General features: G+C 43.6%; 1 protein-coding gene across 1 annotated transcript in view; it reads left to right on the forward strand.

Annotated features, from left to right (window-relative positions):
• The window catches only part of rtn4r (reticulon 4 receptor), a 42,325-nt gene that overhangs the window by 17,624 nt on the left and 1,894 nt on the right, over positions 1-22,807 (forward strand). The window lies entirely within an intron of this gene.

The following is a 22,807-nucleotide window of genomic DNA, read 5'->3' on the forward strand; positions in this document are numbered from 1 at the left end:
GTAAATTGCAGGTAATAACTGACACAGCATATTGACTGTGCTAATTGACTTAGAAATGATGGCCGTACGGAGATAAATGGCAGGGCGTCTGTGCTATACTTGTGTCATTAGCTGCAAACTGTAGCTTAGTGAATACTCAAGGAGGCGCTCGAATGGGTTGTCATATGAAAGTGACTGGTGCGGGCGTCCACTCAGCAGAGGCGGAGATGGAAAGGTGATTTTCAAAAGGCCCATATGGTCTTTGTTCAATGTTGAGATACACTGCAAATAGACCATTTTGATTCAGTGCAGTTTTGGCCATCCATCTTGTCTTTAATAACGACGTTGCACTCATCGAGTGTGTGCCCCAGATCCAGGAAGGGTAAAGAAGTCGGATGTGGCAAGGCACATGAGCAGTCAGACAATTACATGGGATTCAAACTATTCTGCAGTTGAGCTAAGCTTAACTAATGCCGAAAGTATTGTTTGTTCACTTAATATAAGACACAAGAGTACACACACACGAGTAAAACATATGGCAATAAAAAGAAAGTAAGACACAATAAATACATAATTAAATAACACTATTCCTTTTATGTGTGTTCATACTGGGTTCATCTCGTTGCTTACTGACCAAGAACATGCATAAAACATAATCTAATGCAAGGAAACTAACATTTGCAGGACGTTGCTGCACGAGGCCCAGCGCTCATCTCAGTTTAGAGCTGCGTTTGTAAACTGCTTCAACTTTGACCGACCGTTCTATGTGTTATTGTATGCACTCCTTTGCCCGGAGCATCAATTATTTTAGACATTTCTTGAGTGTGCACTTTTGGTTTCATGTCCAAATGAATATATAACTTGTTCACAGCCTCACAACGTTCACAACTTAATCAGTTTATGTTGCTTTGTTTCTTATTTTAGCTGGAAAAAAACACCCCAGTGACAGAAATGACAGCTAACGCAAAAAATAAAAAAGTACCAAAGTCTGACAATTAGAATCATAATCAACCCATCTGCCTAGTATTTTCTGGATGTATTTATTATTATTTCATTATTTATTATTACATTTTTATATAAAAAACAAAATATATCCAAGAGTCCAAGGTTGTTGTTTTTTTGTCAGACTGACATCACTGATGACAACAGAATATCTTTATTTGGGTTTTGGGCATTGGAGTCTCAAAAGAAGAAAAGGTCACACGTTGATTATTGAATTATTCCCTAATCTACATTTTAAATCATCGAAATATAGTTTTTTATTTAAAGTTGGAAAGAATGCGCCCCCAGACAGTGGAATGGTCTTTTTTTTAAAAGTAAAAGTGCACTGTGAGTAGATTTGACTCGTGTACAATACTAAATGGCGATGTTTAACTGCAGGGTTCGATGCGTGACAGAAAATGTCAAAATACAGTTCTGAAAGAGAAAGTAGGTCAGAAGTCGGCACGAGACCTCTGTCTCAACACATTCACACCACCAACACAACCGCCCCCAAACCAGTGCCAGGGTTCCCCCGCAATAGGACGGCAGCGTTCTCCGAAGTAGCTCACAGACACGTGTTCAGATTCTGGGTGACAAGCGTAGTCAACAGGTGCCAGAACAGAACAGCTGCTGCTGCTGTGACTCGCCTGCTCCGACGTTGCCCCGGGGAGCCGGATGCCAGAGCTGGTTTGGGTTTATCTTGCATCCATTTTTTTTTTTTTGCATTTCTGCAAAGGTTTGTTCTGGCAGAAACGAGGCGCCACGATGAAAAGGCTGACGGAGGATAGGGTAGGACGGGGGGGCGGGAGAGGTGAGCTGCGGGTGTGAACTGGTCTTTATCTTCTGTCATCTTTATGACATCTGACATCCTCCAGAAACAAGGCTCTCACTTTACAGTGAAAGTGATAACATGAAGTGGAGACAGGAGGACAGCTCGTTTTCGGAATTCAGAAAGTGTTCGGTTCTCAATCGACGGAAGCGCTGAAGGACTTCTTGAGTGTGGAATGCCCTCTCGACCCCTCTCCGAAATAAGAGAGATGGCGAAGGTCTCCACTCGGCTCCATCGGTGCCTATTTAAGGAGCCACCCGTCTGCGCTCCCTATTTTATCTGAGCCCCGAGCGGCTATTGGAGTCCGCATGATTGATGTGGTCTCATCTCTCCCGCTGTCACGGTCTCCTGATGAGCAGATACTTTATCGACTCCGTTTTGGAGAGTGCGTCCAGTCTCACCACTCACAAGAAAAGTATAATCTCTTTAAAGGAGTAGATTCCAAATGGCGACCTCAGCCTTTGGCTTCAACATGTCGATTTAAGTGTAACGTCTCATCTGATAAGTTCTCCTGGTAGGATATTAGTCTTGAGAAGAGGGCAGAACACAAACACAATGAGCTGCTGGCGCTTGGATACAATTCATATTGGCAAAGCAGGAAATACTGAAGGCTGAATAATGGCATTTTCTAAGGTGGCAACAGTCCATTGATGTTTGCTTTTGATCTGGAGTCTTTTTTTCACCCCAATTGTTGGCGCTATGCCGCGGCCAATAATGTCTCGCTGGTCAGCTTGTACAAACATCAATCCTGCGAGCTTCTCAGAGGAATGAACCCCATCGCGAATGCCAGACAACACAAACCGACCCGATTGTACATTTAAAAGTACAAGCCGATTGCCCGCTCCTGTTTGCTCATCCCTGCTTTGTGCTATGATTTTCAGTTTATGGAGGGTGGGGGGGGGATATTTAAAAACTGTAATTCACAAATTCTTTCTCTTTCCTTGCTATAAGGTAATGGCTTTGCATTTTTTCACTACTGAGCCCTGCCCGCTGTATCAGAGGGCAGCGTTTCTGTGTTGGGGGACCATCCCATAGCAGAAGAAACATGTGAAAGAACTGGAAATACTGTGGAAAAATCCATTAGAGGAGATACCGTCTTTTGAGAGGGATGTGTGCTTTTCCCACTGTGCCCTTTTCCCCTTTCGTGTCTTGCACTGCGTAAGGAAGTCGTGGTTAAGGCAACCAATTTGTTCCACTACGGGAAGCAGAAATGCTTAGATAATAGGTCTAAGTGTCAGGGGATTGTCAGCAATGTTTTTTTATGCCCTGTTAAATCATAATGAGAGGACAAGTAAAACATAATAAAAGAGTGATCCATAAATCAGTTCGCAACATTTGATTAGGAATTAAGTCTGTCACGTTCCTTTCTGCCTACGTGACTCGGCTTTTCAAGTTGACTCGTTCAAAAAATAAAAGAAAGTGTCTTTCATTCTGCTTTTTAGACAAACAACCTTTTTGAAAATCTTTTGAAATCCTGCAACCAAAACAAGCAGCTGGTTTTACTACAGCGTGTTGTTGCACGTAGGTGTTTCCTGCCCCAACCAAGAATTGGCCCTCAACAAGCAAGAGTTTTGACTGGAAGCCAGCGTCGTAGACAGTCAGGGTTCCCAGTGTTAGGATTCACAGACTGCGGAGCCTGGGAGTAAAAATACCACAAAGTAACACAGCAATAACACTACACCACGATGTGTTACTCGTTTGATAAGTTATAGAAATACGAGGTTCTGTATTGACCATTGTCTCTTGTTGTGTACATTGGACTGGATCTGAAAGGAAGAACTGAGTAAGTTCTACCCAATGTTTACTCTGTCCGCACTGTTGCCTTTGGTCGCGCTGTTAGCACTGTTAGCAGCGTTAGCTCCTCGCTTCTGGCGCCGACGTCTCCCTGTACAGAGTCGCATGCAGACAGGCGACTCCCAACTGTACGGGCAGCACTTTGGTCCAATCACACGTCACATTAAATTGAAGTGTCAGCAAAACCATACAAATACATTGTTGTTTTTTTCCGGATCTAAGCACAAAATAGAACAACGCTGAAGTTTTGAAACCAGTCCAGGTATCGAGTACCGTAGCCCAGCAGTTGGATCACCAGCTGCTCCTGCCCAAGTGTCCTTGGGCAAAACACTGATCTTTCTCCTGATGGTCAGGCAGCGTCTTGAATGGAAGCTAACTGACGTCCCTGTGGGAGCTGAAAAAGAGGCAAATTATAAAAGCGTGATTCAAACTACACACTATTCCTAACCTTTATTTGGATTCAGACTTTTTGTAAAAACAAAGTAATCTAAGTAATCTAGTTCTGGGAACTTTCCCCTATTTTCTTTAAAATGTTAGAGAAAGCAATTCATCAAGTAATTAATCAAACAAATCAACAAATTAACCAACAGTGAATGTAATTGATACTTGTATATTTACATTGGTTCATATACACCAAAATCAAAACTTTGTGTTCATGCATCTCCCGCTAGTACCATGTACTACAATTAAATTGTGATTCTTACATCAGAGATATTTGTAATTGCATTAAACTTCACATTTTGAAGATGAATAAAATCCATACCAACTCATGGCTTGGCTGACAGGACTATTGATCTGGGTTGTGTCCACTCGTCCGCTGATGTAATAACCTAAATATGTTTTTGACAAGGTGTTGATTGTGGGAATTTACCTTGATCAGGGCTATTGACACTGTTCACTGATATTTCTACAAACGCCATTGATACCCATGTCAAGCCAATGACAGCAGAGCAGCTCCAGTCACTGTGCTGTGATTTGGCTTTTATACCGGCGGCTGCACGGATCTGAGCTGTCAAACTGCAAAGTTTAGCTCCACACAAAGAGATGAGCAGACAAAAACATTTCAGAACATATCTGGTGCACAAGGGAAACATGTCGCATGATGAATGTGCCTTTTTACCTACACAGACAGATATCACCTGGGCCCCTGGAAAATGCTAACAAAAATGGAAATGAAGTACAAACACTGATATACGCTGATCTACGAGATTAGATTTCACTTTTCAACCTTTTTAATACAGCGTTGGGCTTTTTTTTTAATCCTCGTTTAATCACTCGTTTGGTTTGTCCAGGCATGTTGCATGTAAATAGTCTTTTGTGTTGTCTTTGTTGGCTTGCCCTGTGCTGGCATTTCAGTGTTTGAATCATTGCACATTATTAAATAAAATCTGCTCCTGGCAATACAAAATGGAGAACTTCCAGAGCTGAGAGGATGAAGGTCTAATTAATGGACCACATTCTTTTTTATCTTCTTCAAATAATGAATCTTTCTGACTTTGATGTCGATTCACAGGCTTACACACAATTAGTTATGACGCTGTCTACTTCTTACTCCATTTCTTGTGTTTTTTTCCCCACTTTAAGACACACTTTTATCATGGCCTTTGATGTACAATCGCTATATTATTCATCAACATACTTGAACACCCAGAAACAGAACACATTTGCATGCTGGATTCACATATCCACGTCTAGCAGTCTCCGCGTCTCTATTTATTTATTTATACAGTAACTATCTACAAAGTAGGTGGGCATGGTGGTCAAATGTCGGTTAAATAAATGATTATCTATATAACAGTGACAACATAAAAATGAACACGGATGGCTTTACAAGGGTCCTCCCTTTACCAGCAAGCCCAGACAAATTTAAATCGCCGACGAGGCAAGAAAAGTCCACTTGTTCCCAATGCAGCTGTCCTGGTATGAGAAGATGTATTGAAATGAGCATCACTATCTTGGAAAAGGGCAGATAGCTGCACTACAATCAGGAAAATGACACTCTGTTAAAAAAAAAAGATCTCGGAGAAATAAGATGAAAACTGTTTCAATACTCATATTGCTCTTTTGTCAGACTTTTGTTTGTCCTTATAAAAAAATAGGATTTTTGTATATGTAATAATTGCCATAACACCATGTTTAGATGGAGATTGCTTTGCAGCGTGTCGTTCTGCCGGCATCAGGGACTGGAATGAACACTAGGGGGCAAGCTTAAGCCTCTTTCTCATTTCTATAGACTTTATTTTGGGGGTAATTATATCACCACTCCCATCCTTTAACGCTTCAGATTGCTTCACAAGCATGTGACAGACATTGAAGTCACACGTTTGTTCATATTCGTTTGGGTATGGGTTTGCGTGTGGTGAGCCACCCACAATAATCTTAATCCAAGAATAACATCCATTTGACCATGTCGCGTTCTGATTAAAAGCAAGTTCTATCGACTTCTGCCATCTCAGGATTAAAAATCCCAAATCTGTCTCTGTCCTTCCCCTTTCTTCCTCCCTCTCTCTCTTCCTCCCTCTCGCTCCCCCTCTCTCTCCATCTCTGCAACCCCTACACAGTACACACACTGTCAAATCTGCTGTAGCAGACTGTCTCTGACGATACAATATAGTCTTTCTTTATCTTCCAAAGCTTTTATGCTCTCATTGTACGGCGGCTGCATTCACTTTTCTTTCTCCCATTGTCTCTCGTCCGAACCCATCGTCTCCCTTTCTCCCGCTCCCTCTCTACCTCTCGCTATGGCGAGTCTCTCTCATTGTGCGCCGGCTCCTTTGCAGTGTCGGCCTCAATTTGCATCGGTCCTCGGTGTGCGGTGTCAGCTCGGGCCTTCTGATCAAATCCTAGCATCTGATGACTGCTTTCATCCCACATTTAGCTGCTTCTGCGTCCGTGTGCATCTCTGCCTCCCGGTTTCCCACAGTTCATTGCTGGTGCGGGAGCGGTGCCCGCCTGCGTCTGCCGGTCTGTCTGTTTGTTGCTGGGGATCGGCGAACAGATGGCGCGCTACGTTTCCCCCTGCAGAGTGTGAGGGCTACAATGTGCAGCATCGTGCACGAATGGTTTTACTGCAGAAACGACTACCACAATAGATCTCTCTCACTTAGTCCATCAGCACAGATAAATACCGTCTTATCACAAACCATGCATCTCGTATACCTTCCTGCATACCGTACTTTCCTGTTGGCGGAACAGTTTATCCTCGTGTTACTTTATTTTTTAAATATTTGATACTCACAATGCGCAAGTTTCCCCACCCAATTTATGCTGCAAGATTGTAAGGATTGTCCTTGACCGTTCTCAATGGATAACTGGTGTATTATTAAGAGCTTCGTTAGGGGACCTCTTTGTGGTATAGTACTCTGAGATCCGCAGTCGTTTGACAGCTCCAGAGTTCTGTAGAGATTATGGGCTTCAGCAGAAGTCCCTGGGCAACGCTGCTGCAGCTAGAAATATATTTGTAGGAAACTAGCATTGGTTCAAGCATGTAGGCAGGACATCCCCCCGGGAGGGTGAGTGGGCTTAGATGATAACTCTCAAGAGGCCTCTCTTGCTAAAATATTAACAAGGTGGATGAATTTATTCCACTTAAAAGACTGAATTTAATTTCCCGCCAATGAGTGTTGCCACTGATGCCGCCAGAGCGCGCGAATGGCGGAGGTTGGTAGGTTGGATAACATCCTGCGCTGCCACCACCACGCAGCGCAGAGAGTTGTTGCCACTCGCAGCAGAGGTGCATTTTCAACGGCTAATGAATCAGTTGTGTTCGGGGGCCAGAGCCAGCCCGGCACTCGGAAGCCAAGATTAAAACTCTGCTCCTGCTAATCATAACAAAAGCCATGGGATTAGTCATTGGAGATAGAGTCAAGGTCCTTGCCCACACAGCTAATTGAGCTCTTATCTCGGCCCTGCCGGTAATGCCATTAATCATAAATGGCATGTCATGTTCGTGGAAAAAGTGCAGAAGCTCTGTAAGCTCCCGATGAGCTCTGAAAGTGCACAGTGCTTTGTTTTCAGAAGCCCATGCAGAGCCTTGAGGACATTGTGTGTCGATTAGCGTATCGGGGGTGTGCTGCTGGTCGGCTTGGACTCTTAACAAAAAGGTAACACAAAACACGCTGTGATTTCTTGCACTTCTTAATGGCCACATTCTTGCTCAAAGCATTGCGGCACAAACCTCCTCTCTTGCTTTCTGCTCGCTGGTGAGACTAATGATAATCTTTGGAAGCATGATTTGTTGTTCACAGCAGACACAGAGCCCCTACGTTCCCCGCGCGTTCGACTTTACCCGAGGCGGTTTACCATAGATATAGCCAAGAAAAGTGGAGGAGCAAACATAATCTATTGTTAACTACTTCAGTTGCTGCACAGCTATTTCTGAATGCCCTGTAGAAATGCAGTGGTGTACCTGCGAAAGCATACGTGTACAGCCGCTAACTCTCACAGCTTTCTGCCCAGGAGCTATTTCGCTCTTTGGAAAAACATGTTTGTATAACCATGCACGGTTGTCTTATGACCTTTGCTTGAGCAGATTTTTTCCCCCCGGGAGGCAGCAAAATGATCATCTTTCTTGCTCCGGTTCGACGCCATGCATAACTTTAATTGCCAGCCCGTGATGGGATCTGTGAGGAAGCTCTAAAACGTGAGCGCTCACCAGTCATCAGTGTGGACTAGTAAATTAGCATGACAGTGGCGGGTGGCAGCGTCGGGAGTAAAGAGGGGGAGGCGGCGGGGGAGATGGGGTTACGAGCTCAGCAGAATGATTGAAATCCCAGCTGTCAGGTGATGGCTGCTCAGGTGATGCGGCACAACGCGAGCGCCTCTCTCAGCAGAATGCGGAGAGAGGACTTTAGAGGTTTCCATATGAGAGGAATTCATCAAGTACAGTCTGCATCTTTCTTGATTCTTGTCAAGCCCACATGTGGCTTGAAACATGTACGCAATTATACATAATGTGAAGGGGCACGTACAGTTCCAACCACCCGCGATTTCAAATGCGTCACTTGGACATGAGGGCACACTCATTCTGCCACATACGTTAGACAAACAAACATTCAAAGGATGGCAAGTGGAGAAAACGAAACAAAAGTATTTTAAAATGTGCTCGGTTAAAAGTGAATTTACCTTCATGTACCATAACAGAATTGTGTCAATTTGTAAGTATTTCCATTTTTAATTTTCTGTACCAATTGATATGTAAAATAGCCAAAAGCAAACCCAAAACAACTAACATTACAATTTAGCTTGCACTGAATCAGCAATAACAAACCAACAAATATTAGAATATTAGAGATCTAGTCATTGACCATGACAAGAGTTTCACATTCAAACACAAGAACCCCATAAATGTTAAACACTTTTATATTATGTCCATCAGGGTTTGATGGCTGATGTTTAATTTGTTCTTAAAAAGAAAACCTCTTCAGTTACCCGCTAAATCTAAAAAGAGATACGATTTGGGGTAGAATTCACTTAAATTAATTTAAATGTTGACGTGCTCTCTAATCAAGTTACATTCAAATTTCCAATAATTTTGTGTTGTATGAATTAAGTCACTCGATTAGATTGGAAACGGGCTTTCTCCAACTGTGGATGTTAGTGTTCTCCTCTTGTGTTTTAACCTTACAATCGCATCAGTCTAGTCGTTAGGTTGTATAACTCACACGTATAATGTATGTAGTGGCATTATGCAGACTGTTCAATCAGTAGGGCATGGATGGACCAAAAGTACCGTGAAAAGCACTGTCATGCATTTGTATTATTCAGACATATCAGCCCCATTAGCACTAGGAATGGCATTCATTTTACAAGCCACCAAGAGCTTACAAGCTCGAGCTCCAGGGAGGAAGGAACAGCTGAAGGATGCGGTTTAAAAATACCAGATTGTTTTTCTCCAGGGCTGGAATGACTCATTACCCAGGCAGCAAAGCAGGGAGTCTTGTCACTTGGGTCGTCCCACAGTACAGTGACGCGCAAATTGCGCCGGCGCATCACTTGCAGCGCTACAACCGTTTTGGGATGGTGACAACAACTGCTATACACACATGCACTTGAACACAACTGATCACATGCAAACACCTGTGTTGGAATCTGGGATGTGAGCAGAATGCGTGTGCGGGGGGAGTTCGGGTAAAGTCCCAGATGGTGGCCATATGCCGACATGTTTATCCCTTCTTCTCATCTCGTGGCTCACTTGTTCAGAAGCGAGGCTTGTTGGAAGATAGCCTGACCAACCCGCCGCCCAGATACTGCCGCGCCTCCGTGACAACTTGCCACTATTGGATCTTTTACTCTGCTTCTGTCTGGCGGCTGCTCTGCCGCCAGGTGTCGCGAAACCGGCTCTGCACGTCACCAGCTCTTCCTATCGCTCGGGATGCAGCACAAGGAGGTGCGAGGGAGAGATGTTGAAGGGGTTAGAGGGCGTATTGGGGGCACACTGGCATGACACTCAGCCTTGGATGATCCCTCACTTGGGAGATAAAGGGCAGGAATGATGACTTCCCAGCTTGAACTGAGCTTTGGGCCAGAGTTCGACCTTTGCAGTGAAAAAGGTGACTGATCCATGGAGGCATCTGATGTAAAGAACTGCCCTTATCAGGCCGACAGGGAGGAAGAGGAGGAGATAGCAGACAGGCTTGCGCAAGGAAATTTCACTGATTCTGGGCACGGCTGGGTGGGAACGTTCCTAATGTCTTTCAGTCTTCATCCCCTCCTTTTCTTTTTTTATCCTTTCCTCCCTCTATCCTTCTTATCTGAGCTCCCCCGCAGAAAAATCCATTTTCCTGCAGTAGGCCTCTTTGTCAGCGCAGGGCGCGGCAGTACTGAGGCGGGTGGTAAATAATGCACAAGTCTTTTATTCTTCCAAAGGAGGGAGCACTCACTAAGACCCTCTCTGAAGTGGGCTTATTATACCAACCAGGCCACAGCTGTTGCTATTTCTTTTTGTTAGGGAGAGGGGGGGGGCAAGGTGAGGAAGAATTTCCCAAACGGGAGATGCTTAAATCCTGCAGTCAATGCAGAAATATGCAGAGAGATAACTTCGCCAACTTGCTGATTGATGGCTTCTCAGATGTTGCTTTGCCTTGTATGTGTTTATTCTAAAAAAGCAAGAGGGCCATCATCTTCTGGACAGGATTCAATGGCCGATAAAGTTCAAGTTTGGAAAGCTCGCAAACTTTTCTTGACAGCGCCGGTAGCAGCGCTGTAACCTTAACATGACAATGATGATTTATACTGGCATGTCCTTTTTTGTTTTTTCCTTCCTATTTGGAGGATCATCTTTTACCTCATTCAACTTTTCATACTCCCCCCCCCCCTTTTCTTCCACAAATAAAGATTGTATTTACACCTAATTGTGTAACTTCCCTCCAGTGGCGTTTCAGTTTCAGTCAAGATGATGCAACGGTTGTCATTCTCTTTAAAACATAACGGAGGATAAAGATCTTCCAGTGTGTTTGAAGGACTCTATTCTCAGATCTGCTTTGTTACATACAGTATATATGAGTCAACAGAGGATGGCTAAATTCAGTTTCAAAGCTGCAGTTTCACATGCTTGGGGTTTAAGTGGAAGGTCTGGGATAGAGAGTGAATCAGAAAAATGCGGAGGCAATGAAAGATATGGAATCCTATACTTCACTAATGTCAAACATCCACCTACATACGCTCACATAACGTAGTGTAGCCTCCACAAATATTTACCGTTCTTTCAATAGTTTCCTTTGCGCAACAAATCCCGACATATCCTCTTGACAGCACTATTTTGGGAAAAGACCTGTACAAAACCCAATGTGATGGGAGCAACACACTGATGAGTACACTGCTCTTGTTAGAGGGCAGCACAGCAGAAGCAGGCCCTGTGTTATTGGCCCTAATACAATCCTGCTTGCAGGAACTGACTCAAAAGATGAAAGGAAGGGAGAGGTTTGTCTTTTTCAGGTCAACAGGCCTCCAGGGCTGCCTACACATCCAAAATAGATGGATCCACAAGAACGCTGGGCAGAATTAGTTAACGCTTGCACAATGATCTACCTAATTTATTTATTCATTTGATGCTTTTCATTTTCTGCTCGTCTTCCGTCCTCTGGTAATTTCTTTTAGATGCTTGTGGGCACATTGTGTCTCTGTATTGCTTGCACAGCGTCGCATGGTGAGTAAAGGCACTGGGAGCAAAGAGGAATTAACAAGTCATTGTTTAAGATAATGGGTAACTAATGGCTGCCATAGGAGATGGCACTTGAGAGCGCGCGTTGTGTGAGATGGAGCACTCGAATATGCCATCAAGTACGATTAAACATGTTGACATTCTGATGTGATGAATTAGACCATGCAAATATCACAACGACAGAAGTGTCAAAGCAAACTGCAAAGTGGGTTGGCCACGTCATCCGACTGATCTGCCTCATTCATTTCATTCTGTCTCCATTTAGAGTAAGAACAAATGACATCTGCACTGTTTTTGACCAAGGCTTTTTAGTATAGGGTGCTGTACTTAGTATGAGTTTCTTGTTTTCTTTATCAGTTATCCAATGAGCACTTGAGACAGATGGCCAGTGTTGAGGATGCTCCACCTTAATCATAGGAATGTCAGGATGAAAGACAAAAACTAAATTATGATTGTTAAAACCACAACACATTCACCGAGTAACCAAAGAAGGGAGGAGGATTTAACCATCCTCTTGTGTTAGCATTCTGTTAGCATGTCTTGTGTTAGCGTTCTGTTAGCATGTCTTGTGTTAGCTTTCTGTTAGCATGTCTTGTGTTAGCGTTCTGTTAGCATCTCTCGTATTAACGGGTCGTTTTTGACCCATTTTCTTAAATCAGCTGTAAAATACACTTAAAACAAGTTTCCATCATCCAATGTGTTTCTCATCTCTTAGTCACCTTGTTAGGCTTCCTTATCCATGAACATATTGTTGTATGTTTTAATATTTTTGTTGTGGGCCTTTGGGCCTTGTCTTTGTCAGGATACTCCTCGATTTCAATTTAAAAAAAATGTTAAAATGAACCTCAAGAGAATCATATAAATAAATAAAAGCTTGTTGTGTTACCTGAATATTGCTGAGGGGTATTATAACACATCTCTTAAATACATTTGTTTTATCCATTTTTTTATGTTAATATTATTAACTATAGTAACATGTATGGTGTTACGGGTCAATTTTGACCAATGTATATTTACTTTAAGAAAAAGGCTAAAAAGTATTTTTTTTTTTTTTTAGCAATAGGACTTTAATACAAACACAAAATGAAACAAAAATACATTGGTAGAATCATGTGCAGACTAAATCTGTCTTTTTCTCAAACTTAGCCTTAAAACACATCCTTGACACATAACAACTTATTGGTTGAAATCCAATATTCCCTTTCCTTTTAGCCTCCTTTTGACTCTGTGCCAAATCTTTAGCAGCTAAACGCTCCGTTATGTTAACACTAGCTTTGGATTGGGCAACGCTGGAAAAACCAGCCAGACTATTGTAAAAGGATCAACCAACAGCCCAGTGTTGCCAATTCTTTTCTGATGAGTAGCTCGCAGCAGCTCCAAACACGCAGGAAACTCAGAAAGAAAGTCTCCAAGTCGGCAACATGAAGGGCCCGTCCCCTCAGGCCTCCCCCTAAAGTTACCCTCCTGAAATGATTATTCTGAATGTAAATATATCATAATGAATGTAAACAACGAACATGGCTCTTGTTAGTGCTCGCAGCTGTCGAGTGAGCAGCTTGTGCAAGACTCTAGCGACACACAATGAGGGCAAAGTATGATCAAGCAGGCAGGTAGACGGGCTGAGCAAAATGATTGGACGGGCTTATTACAGTCCTGCGACAGCCACATTTACCTTTATTTTCTCTCTCTTTTCTCTAAGTGCATTTGATTTAACGATTGCTGTCGGATGCAATTAGTATTTCATCAAATACATATACTCAGCTTTAAACCAGATGGTTTGGATGATTATAATATCTGAGTTCGTCACAACAAGCGGCCCCATTCACAGAGTCACGTTGCAATTCCATCCTTTGTTAATCTAAATCTATTGAATTCAGGTTGACGAGTGTAGTGATAGCTCACCTTTTTTCTACTTTCTCCCTTTTAGGACAGATGAGTTTTTTCTCCCCGCTTGAATTAAAAATGTCAGGAACAACTCCCGATGCTTAATTACATGTGTGCATAATCAAGCCAGCAGATGCAATGGTGTGCTCAAATCTTTAGAAGCATATGGATCAGTGTGCACGTGTGTGAGTGTGTGTGTGTGTGTGCTGACATATGGCCATAGAGCCACCGTATCCCCCCTCAGTGAAGACAAACTCAGTGATATCTGCGGCTCTTTGAAGCCGTGTCTTTCTGCGCTGGCCTTGTGTCACTCAGGCAGGCAGTCGGAGGTGATTGCAGATGACACATTAGCAGACAGTCTGCATCGTCAGCTATCCAATCCAGCAGACTGACATACCGCAAAACTGGAGAAGAAAGGTTAGATGACACATTATGGCAGTAAAAAGGGTGTCAATAATGGTTTGTCTTGAAGAATTCTCAGGGACATTTGCACCGCCTCTCGCCTCAGGCAGTGGATCCACCTGTATCGCTCATTGCCTTCTTCACATTAATGAGAAATCTGCCCACTCAAAATACCACTCTGTGCTGTACAGCACATTCACCTATGCATAACCTTGGAGTGACTAACGTGTGAGTCTGCAATTGTTTCCATCCCGGGCGCAAGGGCCTTGCAAGGTTAAGTAGAGCGTCCATGTCAAGAGCAGAGCAGCAAAAGGTGCTGGCAATTTAGAAATCCATTTTCGTTTCCCCCTACAGCTACATTTTCCTAGACAGCAATTCTCCAAACCAACTAAACTGATTACTCACGAAATGACTTTGGTTTAATCTCGACTGGTCAAAGATTAAGTGCTCGTTTGATGTATTTCCCCCCCAGTTGTAACTCACACAAACACAACACTTCATCAGGACCTAGTTTCTCTTCAAGGAGCACAACAAGTGCCAGTCTGAAAGGGCCGCGGCCAAACACAGGAATATTTTGTCGTAATGAAGCTGTCAGAAAGATGTGGAGTGGATAACGTTTGCACCCGCTTAACAGAATAGTCCATCCTTTCAGAGCTTAACTATGCCTACAGCTAAGACAAGCCACGATGACATCAAACTGCATACCCCCTCATTACGCCGTGTTCTCGGCTCGGACCACCTCAGTGTATTTTCTCGTCTTCACATGCCCAAAAACGAGGCTGCCTGCGGGCGCCGTCGCTGCCGTCTCCCTCTCCAGCTGACACTTCACACGAGGAGGTGACAGCACTATCTAAAGCTATCATCCAATATTTACCGGAGCCATTATCCTTTTTAGATAATACAGCAGTGATTCATTAGACCTCGTTTGCTGTTGTGCCAGTGCAGTGCATTAACCGAGAGGGCTCCCAATCCTCACCATTTCAAATCGTTGACACCAGAGCCCCAGAACTGCGCGAGGGACCCATTTTGGGGGTGGTGAATCATGTTTTGTTTTTCCTGAACATCTGACATTCAAAAAGCTCACTTAAAATGTGAGACGCCCCTGATAATTATAATAAAAATAAAATGTGTTTTACATAGCGCTTTTCACAATACTCAAACACTGACACACATACTGCTGGAATCAACACCACTTATTAAATCCAATGATATTGATTACAGACAAAAATGGAAACTAGTAAAATTGAAAATCATCAAAATGAACTTGCATCAAGAAGTATCACCACATTTTAACAGTTGCTATGGACTGGAAGTAACATACAGCCAATGCAGTTGGGCAAGAAACGCCATTTATTATTCAGTGCACCAACGAGAGTTAAAAATCACAGATTTACAAGACGTCTGCTCAACAACAGGATACGACCACAATGGAAAAGGAGTCAAGTGAGGGAAGGAACAAAGGGACGGCGCTAAACCATAAAACAAACAAAACAAGAACCCTAACCCTCATCTTTTCACTGACTACCATAGCCGACATCTCGTCGCACCGATCTTACCTGAAACTAACGCTCTGGCCGCCTCCCAAAAGACCAGTGTTTACTGGGTCAGGATGCCAAGTGCCTCGTATGAGTTAACCCTTTGAACACACAAGAAAGACCTCCGTTAACTTCAAAGTCAGCTATCACACAGGTGAACGTTGCAACACAGAGACAGGGGGACCGCTCAGCTGCCCCTGACATTTACACAAAGGGGCTTTTATCAGCTCGGGGCGGCGGATCAGGCTGCTGATTGGAGGCTGGAACCAGAGACAAAAAGGGGGAGGGCTCAGTCAGAGATAGAGAAGCCTGGGACGCAAGTGGGACGCAAGTGGGATGCCGGGCAGCGTCGGCAAGGTTGGTTGACGTGTTGACTCTCAACAGTAAGACATAACAAGACCATCATAAACCTGTGCTGTAAATGTCGATGCATGGCACAACTACGTAAGACTGAATGCCATATAGGACAAAGCAGATTCGGCATTGAGTTCAGTTAAATCAATTGGTTGGCGTACTCCCAACTGATATTGTGCCGTTTCCTCATTTTTGTGTATTTCTTTGAAGGATAGATTTTCACGCAAATCCTCTTAAGTACTTGAGGGGATGACACTTTGTTTGAAAAGAAAAAGAAAAAGACTGTTGTTAACACCTGTGCTAAAGTCTGCCTAAGAGCTAAACAACACCAAGACACATGGGGCAATGTACTGCTGCAGCTACTCTTCCCTCATTTATTTTCTCTCCAGCCATGTGTAGATAAGATAAAGCCGTATACACTCTGTTAAGCAAAAATGCTTGGCTGCACTACTGGCAGCTCGCATGCCACAAACCCCCAAAGTAGGGCATTCATTTCCAGTCCTCTATGGCCTAAAGAGTGCATCTGGACACCCTCATACACTCATGCTCGACCGAAGCCAGCATTATTTTCAGTTTACAATACTTGAATATTGCATTTCACATGGTTTCACATGTGAAAATTGCCCATGTCCGTGACATGTGGAGGCGGGCACAAAGCTGGATTTGAGCCATTCTGCAAAACCTCACGGGTAGACTTGACTTCCAACTCCTTCTGTGGAGCATTTCACAGTGAGCTGTAGCAGCACTGAGGGCGACTTGGTTCGCTGCCAACTATACAATAGAGTTGTGAGGGATGTGCCATTTTTGCCCCCTAATCCAGTGGCGCTTTGCCACCGCACGGCAATTAATCCTCTGTAGTGGCATTTAAGGATACCGAACTCTATTTCAGCTATCTTTAAAAGGCAAGAAAAAGCATTGTCATTTTAACGTCTAAGTTGATTGATAATTGTCGGCGTGCCGCCCATAAGCAGTCAGTGGTGTAACTATCCACCTTTTATTTAAAAGGACACCAACTGTATACGACTATTAAAGTGTCATGAAAAGTATTACACAGACTGTTAAAAACTGTTGAACGATTCTTTTCAGTGGCTCTTGAGGAGCTTTGTCAAGTCTAAGTAATTCAACCTTGGCGTATAGACTACACATTTGTGTCAGAAAACCAGCAATACAAACTGCCATTGGGTTTTAAAGACGTGGACATTAATAACCATCCTTTTGTAGACCATACCTGCTTGGTGATCAATTTGCACTAGAAGTTATGGGATATATGTTTTTGGAGCTTCTGCAGTCCTCCACTGCAAATGTGATAAATTGCTCTCTTAAGCAATACCACAGAGTACAATACTCCATGACGAGTAAAAATCAACAACAAAAATCCTACTTAAAAGCCACACTTAGCTTATCAAAAGGCACAATGGCTTATGGAAGCAGAGTGTCAGTGTTGTCAGTGGATTAATGTGCAGGCAGCGTAGTAATGTTAAAGCTGGTTAAGGTGGAGCTGATTCGAACTTGTAGATGTTTTCAAAGTTAATTCCATCATCATATTTCATAAGTGCTTCAAATGTGTATCCTAGTACAGTGCTTAAGTATCTTCCACCACTGTGGGCAGCAACAACAGTTTGTAAATGTAGAGCACAACACAGTCTTGACTGATATCCCGCTGAGTGAGGATTTGAGCAGCTCGGAGGTCAGTGCATCACTAAAGGGTCGATGGTAATTTGATGTCAGTTATTGAAAGGGAGAATTCTTCACTTCCTCTTTCGCTTTCAATTGTTCGGCAGTCAACCGGGGATTCAATCCGACAGCAAGCTCATTCTCTCTGCGTCAGGATATTGCCAACCTTCTGCATTTCACTCCGACAAGTATCTGATACCCATACCATGTGCCTCTGGTGGACTCTACATTGGGATAACGTCTTTTCCAGTGTTGAAAATATGATCAAGTTCCCTCGAGGGTGCCCTTCAAGTGGAGAAAACTATTTGAAGTGCCCTCAAGGGTGCCCTACCAGTGGAGAAAAAAGTTATCTCGTGGATCCCCCTATGGTTTGTGATACAGTGCCTTCCAGGGCGGCCTTAAAATGGAGAACATTGATGCAGGGTGAGCCCTAAATGCTAGAAAAGGTCCTGCTTGCTGCGCCCCCCCCCCCCTTATATGCAGCTGGTGCCCTTCACCTCTGGCCTTCAGACAGCCTGAATCCACCACCGCGTTGTGCACACATGTTCAGATATATGCAAACAGATCCATACAGACCCTCTTTTTCCAAACACACACAGGGGTCTGGCTCTGGTTTTCCTTCTGCCTGCCGACCTCCGGTTCCCTCAGTTATTCATGAGCCATCTGCTTGGGCGAGTGCTGTGTCAGATGTGTGTCAAACAGGACCTCATCTGTCCCCCCCCCTGTTCATCTTCTAATTGTGTCCTCGTCTGCATACTGAAGCCGCCCACTGACGCGTCTTCAACGCTCCATGGTTAGCCGAGGGACTCCAGCTCAACTCTCTGGTCCACAATGTCCTAAATAACCAGTTTGATCTGTTTGCATCTTTATTTAAGATCATAGCATCTGCTTCATTAATATTGTGAGGGAAAGCACAAATCTGTTTTTGGTTGCATGTATGTGTGTGTGTGCGTTTTGCATGTGTGCGTTCTTTTAGGAAGTGGGTTGAAGAGGACTTTATTGAGATACAGAAACAGGCAACTTTTTCAACAATATACGTGTCATCAAACTTTATATTGACTCAAAATTAAATGGTTGTGCACCCATTACAACAAGAATCATACCAAAACAGTTAGGACGCCAATAGGAAGTGCAATTTGATCAGCATCTAGGTCAAAAAGTACTGGACTGTACGAGTGAGGAAATATAACTTGAACTTAAAGTGAGATGAATTGTGTTGAAACCTGAGTAAAAGTAGAAAAGTAGCTCTTTTGAACCCCATGACAGGGTGAATGTGGGAGCCATAAAAGGGCCAATTCGGCCTTCTGATCACAACCTTTATCCAGATGAATATGCCCTACCAACAAATCCCTCTGCAATGCTCTGAAGAAGACCATTTATTCCCTTTAATAAAACTTTTTTCACTTATGCTATGCAGTAAAAGATGTTCAAAGCAAACTTAAATGGAATATTCTCCTGGTCTGCCATGACAGTGTGACTGTAGGCTACTCTGTTACTCTCCCCTTTCAAAAGTTGTACTTCATCAAAAAGTCTACTTGAGAGGAGACTGATTTTGGAATGTACTCGGAAAAGTTAAAGTAGATCATAAGGAAGTCATTGACAATAACAAGGTTGCATGTTGCTTTACATCCAGTGAGGCATCAATCAAAACCCCTCAGAGCTAAAAGTGAAGACTTGATGAATCACTCAGGAGTTGAAAACCCAAATGTGTGTCCAAAATACTCATTGTTCATTGTCTTTCAGTTTTCTACGATGGATCGAGCTCACCTGTTTGAGGAAAAAGCCCCGAATAAGCATAGACGATTGTAATCCAATCATAATTGCGGGTGGGCCTGAACTGAACATTGCAGATGTTCTGAGAGTGATTAAGGAGCATTTTTGAACTAATTGCTTTTTGCCTAGTTTCAAATGGTTTAGCATGGCTCGACGCCAGGCCGACCACATCTCACATTTGTTTGTTTCTTGAAAAATAGCTATAAACACCAGAAGGGAGAGCAGAAGGAAGTGGAACAGTCAGCCATTGATGACTGGCTTGAGAGAGAAAACAGACATAAACAAATGAGTCCCAGTCACCTACCAAACAAAGATATATGTGCTGCAGTTAGAAAATTGAAAACTAGAATCTCGGTCTCTGGACATAATGAGGAATACAGTCAGTTAAAAGTTTCCACAGAAAAAAATACCTTTATCTTTGTGCAATAATGTACATTTCACATTTAGCTGTATTTAAGTTTTTGTTTGTAAGTTTCCGAGCCTGCGTTGCACCAAATTATTGGCCTTTATTATTCTCAGTTTGCATTCATTCATAGCTGCATTCACTGTGCTAAAATTAGACCTCATACAACTGTCAGTTTCTCTAAGTTATTCCTTTCAAAATGATATAAAAGCAATTTTTGCATGCATGGATGGATTCACACTCGACACATGACCTTAGCGAGAGGATCATGACTATAATAAATGCAGGCCCGCCTCTGAGCAACACAATAATGCATGATTTCAGAAAGGGGCCAGGAGGTCCCGCTGGAGAACTGCTGTGATTCATCTCTGACAGAGACATCACTTCCACTCTGGGCCGAGGGGATAAGACTGTCATGTTAGCCGTCCCTGCCCAATCCCGAGCCCTTCAAAGTAAAGCCACCGTGATGAATCGGAGAGGCCCTGTGAATGTGCTGTCCCAACATGCCCTGTGTGTTCATTGCGACTCTTGGTGCACGAGGAAGGGTTTGAAATGTGTGCTGTATTTTCACAATAAGACAAACGGGGCGTGCTCAGAGTTTTTGCTTGGAGCGCCAAACATTCCAGGAACACATGCAAATGAGCGAGGAGTCTGGCGAAGTGATGCACTCGTACAATAAGTAAACAAAGCGGTCCGCGCCCACTCGTCCTGCTGCGGGCATCTTTCTGTTTCGCTACTGAGTTTAGTGCTTTTAGGGAACTTTTTTTTTCAGAAGTTGCAATAGCTGTTTATTTAATCTACATGTCTCCACTTTGACCAAAAATCGCCTTAAATCCATAAAAATGCAAATCTCCGAGGTGAGTCGTTGAGGAAGAACAAAGCGGATTCATTGCAGGTCTTTCACATTGTCAAGCCTGGAGCTAGCGCTGAATAAAAGCTTCACTCATCCAATTCAAGCAAGGGACACCGAGAGGCCAATATCCAACATTTGTTTTGGTAAAAGACCAATATCAGCACAAGCATCACTGGATTTTGGAGAATTTGTTTTGACACACAATTCAATTAGTCAAGCGTGGAAGCTGTGTCACGACAGGATACTGGTCGTCCGCAATTCTTTAAGCTGCCATACATTGTCAGGCTGCCATTGTAAATAGAAGTGTTTGTCTCGGAGGAGAGGGGGGAGTTGTGATGCATTTTACTCAAAGCTAAAGGGGCCACAGTGTCAGTCGGAAACAAAGAGGCTTGTCTGCTCCTAAACAGAGTAATGACTGCTACTGTACAATAATAAAGCGCTCAGAAGAGACGCCACCGGCAGGGTCTGAAACAGGAAGGCAAAGCTCGGAGCCATGTTTTGACACAGCAGATAGGGGAAGATTAAGCGTTGAAACCAGAGCTGGCAGAAGACGATAAGGAATGGATTACATATATATTTTTTTGCATCCATAACCTTGTTTCTGTATTTTAAGATACGTAACTTTGTGTCAACAAACACAGATTATTGCGTAATCTTTGCAACTTTTTAGATTCGGGGCAAAGACAAGAAAGTGGTGATGACAATAAAAAAGGTGGAAAACCCGCATTGTTGAGCTATCATTGGTGTGAACACAGCTCAGACAGCAGCTATAGATACATACACACCTCTGGAGTGGAAGGTGAGAAGTGAACGGGTCATTTGGAAACGTGTTCATGAAAACGTGGCAAAGATGTCCAGTATACGCTCGCAATGTTTATTAATGCAATCAGCGTGACGCAGATGAGAAGACGCTGTTAGTGAGGAAAATATAATTGGGACGGAGTTGATGACATTGTGGGGCTTAAGCTGTCACTCAACAGACGCTAACAAAGACAAGACATATAATACCGAGAGCTGAGGAAACCAGGCTTTGACATGCAATGCGTGGGTGGAAATAGCCCGTTAATGAATAGACAGCAGAGGGGTGAAGAAGAAAAAATGAAGACGGTGGAGAAAGATACACGGAGCGTGCTGTGCGATAAAATATGGCTATTGTTAGGCAGTGCTGAGGGGAAATGTGCTGCGATGCAGAAAGAGTGGAAAGTCTTGACAGCTTTCCGGTGGCAGTCTGACGGCTGAGCAGGGAGATTGGAAGGAAAGTGCAGCAGAGGGCTGCTGTCAGGCCACACCAGAGCTCCGTTTAACAAGGTCCAGAGATGAGCTGCACCACAACACATTGCAGGGGAATGAGAAGAAGGGGCGAGGGGATGGAGGAAGGGGCTGTGAGGGGGTAAGGCTGAGTAAGGCTCATGCATTTTCCAGAGCTTCGCTACCTGTCAAACCAGCAAGTCAGGGATTCCTCACATGTGCATGGGAGCAGAGATTGGAAATCCTCAGTAAGGACAGGAGCTTCAGAATGAAGGAGTACCTGACATTATATGCCGCTCCTAGACATGCCGTGACACTTTGACACCATCATCTCCTCATGAAAGGGGACTATGAGCACCAACAGATGCACTCTCTATTTATATATTTTTACCTTGGCTGCACCTACAACAGTGTAATGTCAGAAGTGATCATTCGCATGTGATGATCCAGCCCGGTTCACTTATCCTGGCTCTGTGTTGCGAGCTGATCCTTGTCAGAGGCCAAGCAGAAATAATTAATGTGAGCAAATGCGGAATACGCCTTATTTTAAAACATGGATGCCTTCCGGGGAAACACATTCAAAGATCTTTATAACTTTTGCCCAGAGTGCTACCACACCTCATCTCACCGCCCTGCTGCGCTTAAAAAAAAAAGAGGCTTCAGTCATGGAAGAAGTGGCAACTCTCGTGGGGACTCCGTAGCCCTCTTTCCACCTTGGCCCCGGGCATCAATCTCTAAGCCTGGCATGAAAACTTATCTCCCAGCGTCAGGCTAAATGTCAACCTCAGGAAAGATGAAACACCATTTGTTATGTCCGCCCTATTAGGGAAAGCTAATTCTACATAAAAGCCACCCACCCAATTGAAATGAGTCAGCCTTCACAGGACTCTCTCCAGCTGTTTAGGTCCTCACGTCAGCGGGAGGAGGAGGGGGGGGA

The sequence above is a fragment of the Clinocottus analis genome, unplaced genomic scaffold (assembly GCF_023055335.1).
Source record: "Clinocottus analis isolate CAN_PGR_092001 unplaced genomic scaffold, fCliAna1.0.p SCAF_7, whole genome shotgun sequence".
Lineage (NCBI taxonomy): Eukaryota > Metazoa > Chordata > Actinopteri > Perciformes > Cottidae > Clinocottus > Clinocottus analis.